Source organism: Leuresthes tenuis, unplaced genomic scaffold (genome assembly GCF_036924035.1).
Source record: "Leuresthes tenuis unplaced genomic scaffold, fLeuTen1.0.hap1 SCAF_12, whole genome shotgun sequence".
Classification (NCBI taxonomy): domain Eukaryota; kingdom Metazoa; phylum Chordata; class Actinopteri; order Atheriniformes; family Atherinopsidae; genus Leuresthes; species Leuresthes tenuis.
The window spans coordinates 12,933,760-12,940,134 of record NW_027325366.1 but is presented as its reverse complement, the minus strand read 5'-3'; the positions used below and the strand labels follow the sequence as shown (position 1 = coordinate 12,940,134).

The window sequence follows — 6,375 nt, the reverse complement described above, 5'->3', positions numbered from 1 at the left end:
CAGCATATGGTTTTACTAATTATTAAAAAAAAATTTTTAGAATAAATAAATGAATAAAGTTTTGTCTAGGTGGGAGATTCACACCTACTCACAGCCGAACAACTCCGCTACCGCATTCGATGGTGTATAGTCGGTTATTCTCACCCTTTCTCATCAGCTTTTTGCAAATTATGATCTGACATTCACACCTACTTCCAGTCGAACAGCTCTGCTCCCGCTTTTGATTATGTTTGGTTAGATATTCGAACCTTTTCTTAACTGCTTTTTACAAACTTTGGTCGGACGTTCACAATATCTTGCAGCCGAACACCTCCGCTTCCGCTTTTGATGGTGTATATTCGGGCATACGAACCTTTTCTTACGCGCTTTTTACAAACCAAGGTCGGACTTTCACACCTTCTCTTAGCTGAACAACTCCGCTCCCTCTTTTGATTGTGTACAGTCGGGTAATTTAACCTTTTCTTACCCGCTTTTTACCATCTATGGTCAGACATTCACACCGTCTTACAGCGGAACACCTCCGCTCCCTCTTTTGATGATGTATGGTTAGGCATTCGCACCTTTTCTTACCCATTTTTCAGTAATTATGGGTAGACATTCACACCTTCTTGCAGCTGAACACCTCCTCTCCCGCTTATGATCATGTGCAGTTTGATATTCGAAAATTTTCTTTCATGTTTTCTAGCAATTATTGATGGACATTCAGACCGTCTTGCAGCTGAACACCTCCGCTCCCACTTTTGATGGTGTATAGTCGGGCTTTCGAGCCTTTTCTTCCCCGGTTTTTACAAATTATGGTTGGACATTCAGACCTTCTTGCAGCCGAAAACCTCCACTCCCTCTTTTGATCATACATTGTCGGGCATTCGCACCTTTTCTTACCCGCTTTTTACAAACCATGGTCGGACTTTCACACCTTTTAGTAGCCGAACAACTCCGCTCCCGCTATTGATTGTGTACAGTCGGGTATTTCAACCTTTTCTTACCCGCTTTTTACCAACTATGGTTGGACATTCACACCTTCTTACAGCAGAACACCTCCGCTCCCTGTTTTGATTATGTATGGTTTGACATTCGCACCTTCTCTCACCCGCCTTTTACTATGGTCGGCCATTCACAGCTTCCTCTCCACCATACTTGTATGGTGGGATATTCACACCCACTTGCATCCGAAGACCTCCGCCCCCACTTTTGTTGATATTTAGTCGGTCATTTGCACCTTACCCGCATTTGGCAAACTATGGCCTTCTTGCAGCCAAACACCTCTGATCTCGCTTTTGATGATGTAAGGTTGGGCATTCAGACCTTGCTTCATCTGCTTTTCACCAAATATAGTCGGACATTCACACCCACTTGCATCCGAAGACCTCCGCCCCAAATTTTGTTGATATTTAGTCGGACATTCGCACCTTACCCGCTTTTGGCAAACTATGGCCTTCTTGCAGCCAAACACCTCTGATCTCGCTTTTGATGATGTAAGGTTGGTCATTCAGACCTTGCTTCACCTGCTTTTCACCAAATATAGTCGGACATTCACACCTTCTTGCAGCCGAACACTTCCGCTCCACCTTTTAGTGTTCTATCACACCTTTTTTTCACCGCATTTTATACATTATGGTTGGAAATTTTCAACCACTCTCATCCGAAGACCTCTCCTCCCGCTTTTGTTAATATATTTGAACTTTAGTTGGACATTCAAACCTTCTTGCAGCTGAACCACCTCCGCTCCCTGTTTTGATCATATATGGTCTGGCAATACTACCTTTTCTTACCCGTTTGTGAGTAATTATGGCTGGACATTCACACCTACTTGCAGCCGAACACAACCTCTCTCGCTTTTGATGATGTATGGACCGGCATTCTTACCTTTTCTAACACATTTTTCAGCAATTATGGTCGGAGATTCACACCTACTCACAGCCGAACAACTCCGCTCCCGCATTTGATGGTGTATAGTCGGGCATTCTCACCCTTTCTCATCAGCTTTTTGCAAATTATGATCTGACATTCACACCTACTTGCAGTCGAACAGCTCTGCTCCCGCTTTTGATTATGTATGGTTGGATATTCGAACCTTTTCTTAACTGCTTTTTACAAACTTTGGTTGGACGTTCACAATATCTTGCAGCCGAACACCTCCGCTTCCGCTTTTGATGGTGTATATTCGGGCATACGAACCTTTTCTTACCCGCTTTTTACAAACCAAGGTCGGACTTTCACACCTTCTCTTAGCTGAACAACTCCGCTCCCTCTTTTGATTGTGTACAGTCGGGTAATTTAACCTTTTCTTACCCGCTTTTTACCATCTATGGTCGGACATTCACACCGTCTTACAGCGGAACACCTCCGCTCCCTCTTTTGATGATGTATGGTTAGGCATTCGCACCTTTTCTTACCCATTTTTCAGTAATTATGGGTAGACATTCACACCTTCTTGCAGCTGAACACCTCCTCTCCCGCTTATGATCATGTGCAGTTTGATATTTGAAAATTTTCTTTCATGTTTTCTAGCAATTATTGATGGACATTCAGACCTTCTTGCAGCTGAACACCTCCGCTCCCACTTTTGATGGTGTATAGTCGGGCTTTCGAGCCTTTTCTTCCCCGGTTTTTACAAATTATGGTTGGACATTCAGACCTTCTTGCAGCCGAAAACCTCCACTCCCTCTTTTGATCATACATTGTCGGGCATTCGCACCTTTTCTTACCCGCTTTTTACAAACCATGGTCGGACTTTCACACCTTTTAGTAGCCGAACAACTCCGCTCCCGCTATTGATTGTGTACAGTCGGGTATTTTAACCTTTTCTTACCCGCTTTTTACCAACTATGGTTGGACATTCACACCTTCTTACAGCAGAACACCTCCGCTCCCTGTTTTGATTATGTATGGTTTGACATTCGCACCTTCTCTCACCCGCCTTTTACTATGGTCGGCCCTTCACAGCTTCCTCTCCACCATACTTGTATGGTGGGATATTCACACCCACTTGCATCCGAAGACCTCCGCCCCCACTTTTGTTGATATTTAGTCGGTCATTCGCACCTTACCCGCTTTTGGCAAACTATGGCCTTCTTGCAGCCAAACACCTCTGATCTCGCTTTTGATGATGGAAGGTTGGGCATTCAGACCGTGCTTCACCTGCTTTTCACCAAATATAGTCGGACATTCACACCTTCTTGCAGCCGAACACTTCCGCTTTTAGTGTTTTATGAGGCATTCATATATTTCTTTTCACCATATTTTATAGATTATGGTTGGAAATTCTCACCCACTCTCATCCGAAGACCTCTCCTCCCGCTTTTGTTAATATATAGTCGGGCATTCTAACCTTTTCTTACCTATCTGACCTATTGGGACCTTTTATCATCAGACATTTTAGATGTTTTTAAAGATTTTGAAAAACTCGACCGACTGCCTGACAGTTTTAGAGTGGGAATAGTGACTCTACTTTATAAAAAAAATGATAAGACTGACCTAAAGAATTGGAGGCCCATCACACTTTTAAACTTTGACTGTAAACTTTTTAGCAAGGTTTTTGACGGATGTCCTCTGTTTTAGAGGAGGTAATTCACCCAGACCAAGCTTGTGCCATCTCAGGGAGACAACTCACCGACAGCCTCGTACTGATTCGAGACATCATTGATTACGCTAGAGACAGAAACACCCGGCTTGTCATCTTAAATTTAGACTTTGAAAAAGCATTTGATCGGGTCTCGCATCAATATCTCTTTCAGGTGTTGCAGCCATCGAAAAGGGCCCGATTGTTCCTACTTGGTGAGCTTTGCTTGGTTGAGACGCTTGCCCCCCCCCCCCCCCCCCCCCCGCTCCTCGGCTGACCAAGTAGAAACAATCTATTCGATGGCTGCCTTGTCTTTTACTCTGTGCAAAAGACAAGTCAGCCACAAACACCACGGGAACACCGTATTGAGGCTTTGTTCAGACCACTCATTCGGTGTCGCGTTTCTTTCAAGCAATTCTCCCGGTTAGCCCGCACTCGGCTCGCTCCCAGAGCCGTGTTAAAGTCCACTTCGCATTCACTCTCTTTTCTCAGCAGATTAAAAGAAAGTTTCATCTTGGGCTCCCTGAAACTTCCATCCTGCACCGCTGTTTGCTTTTTCACAAGAGCAGAGGAGAGCGCATCGTTCCCAGCGGCACTGCAGTACCGGGTCGAGGCTTGGAGTGAACGGAGCAAGCTTCTTTTTCAACTCCTATTCTTAAAAATCCATTTAATATGTTGTCCTCGTATAGAGGACATATTAAACTGATAAGAACAGATACTACACTTGATCTTAGCCAAAAGGCCGAGAAGCGATAACTGTCCACTGTTTCAGGTCCGAGGGCCCTTGCTGGCACAATGCGCACTTGTAGCAGTGTTCTTTTTATGGCCATAGGTGGCCAGAGTGTCACGTTGCACCTCCGCCCACCCGCTGCACTGAGCACTCTTCAGCCCTTTTAAATGGTATAACTTTGCACTCCCGCATGCTCCAGCAAGCACCATTCAAGCAACAACTTTGCACTCCAGCTTCGAACATCGGCACAGTCGCAACAAGTAAGGCGACTCTACTCAGAGAAGTCACTCTGCACAGTAAGAAGATTTCTTTTGCACAGACAGAAAGGGCTTCACCCGCAAAGGTAAAGCCTGCCAATAATAGAAACAACTCATTAGTGCTGCTCTCCACGGAAGTCTTTAGTAAAAGGCGAAAGACTTGTATGTTATGAAGAGAAACCAGAGTACGATTATCCGTCACTGCGGGAGCAGGGCATCAGGCTAGTTGGTATAGCCACCTTCCCCATGGTGAGCTTTGCTTGGTTGAGACGCTTGCCCCCCCCCCCCCTTGCTCCTCGGCTGACCAAGTAGGAACAATCGGGCCCTATTCGATGGCTGCCTTGTCTTTTACTCTATGCAAAAGACAAGGCAGCAACAAAAACACCACGAGAATCCCGTATTGAGGCTTTGTTCTGACCGCTCATTCGGTGTCGCGTTTCTTTCAAGCAATTCTCCCGGTTAGCCGACACTCGGCTCGCTCCCATAGCCGTGTTAAAGTCTGCTTCGCATTCACTCTCTTTTCTCTGCAGACTCTTGGGATTTTATCTATAAAATGAATTCCTTCACTCAAACTATGTTAAAACTGCTTTGTCGTTCATATTTACCATGTCTAGAAAGATTTAAACAAAAAAAACAACGTTGTACTTTGCAGTAACAGAAAGAGCAAATCTAAAGTTTCAGGAATCCGAGAATAAGCTTACTTTCATGAGTGCTTCACGATTTCGGATTTTGCTATTAAATGAATTCCTTCACTCAAACTAAATTAAAACTGCTAAACCGCTAATCTGTTACATGTAAGGCAGATGTCAAATTCACCGAAATAGGATCTAAGGGTATTCGGCCAATCGAGCCGTAGCAGCTTCGGTAAAAGAGTATAAGTTGAAGAGTTTGTGAATAAAGGTGTGCGCACACATAGTGAGCTGTAGGAAAATAGGCAGGGAGCAATGCCGGCTGGGGTATATGTTCTTGTATGTTGTCTGACTGTTTGATTTGAATGTGTTGTGTAAGTGTCCTGTTGAATGTTTGGGCTTTGACACTTCACTGTGGTTGTTAACTGTGTGGTGTGTCCTGAAATGTTATATGTTTGGGCTGTGTGACATGCTTAATGCTTGTCAGTAGCTACCCACTTATTCATATATAGCAACTGACAACATAAGAAGTCTGGACATACTTTGATAGTAGTTGTAGAAGTATCCTTATTGATAATAGATAAACTAATTCTTGATTCAGTGAAAAATGAAATGAAATGAAATGAAAATGAAAAATGAATCATTCAGACCTTCTTGCAGCCGAAAACCTCCGCTCCTCTTTTGATCATACATTGTCGGGCATTCACACCTTGTCTTACCCGCTTTTTACAAACTTTAGTCGGACATTCAAACCTTCTTGCAGCTGAACCACCTCCGCTCCCTGTTTTGATCATATATGGTCTGGCAATAGTACCTTTTCTTACCCGTTTGTGAGTAATTATGGCTGGACATTCACACCTACTTGCAGCCGAACACAACCTCTCCCGCTTTTGATGATATATGGTCCGGCATTCTTACCTTTTCTAACACATTTTTCAGCAATTATGGTCGGACATTCACACCTACTCACAGACGAACACCTCCGCTCCCACATTTGATAGTGTATAGTCGGGCATTCTCACCCTTTCTCAACAGCTTTTTGCAAATTATGATCTGACATTCACACCTACTTGCTGTCGAACAGCTCTGCTCCCGCTTTTGATTATGTTTGGTTGGATATTCGAACATTTTCTTAACTGCTTTTTACAAACTTTGGACGGACGTTCACACCGTCTTGCAGCCGAACACCTCCGCTTC

At 44.1% G+C, this 6,375-nt stretch overlaps 2 non-coding genes across 2 annotated transcripts; both read right to left on the bottom strand.

The window, feature by feature from the left end:
- Window positions 1–4,132: 4,132 nt before the first annotated feature.
- LOC140320590 (U2 spliceosomal RNA) lies at window positions 4,133–4,316 on the bottom strand. The gene has a single exon (XR_011918423.1). It is a non-coding gene; the product is annotated as a U2 spliceosomal RNA (small nuclear RNA).
- Window positions 4,317–4,624: 308 nt separating this feature from the next.
- On the bottom strand, window positions 4,625–4,738 carry LOC140265921 (U5 spliceosomal RNA). Its single transcript, XR_011906602.1, has one exon. It is a non-coding gene; the product is annotated as a U5 spliceosomal RNA (small nuclear RNA).
- Window positions 4,739–6,375: the final 1,637 nt, after the last annotated feature.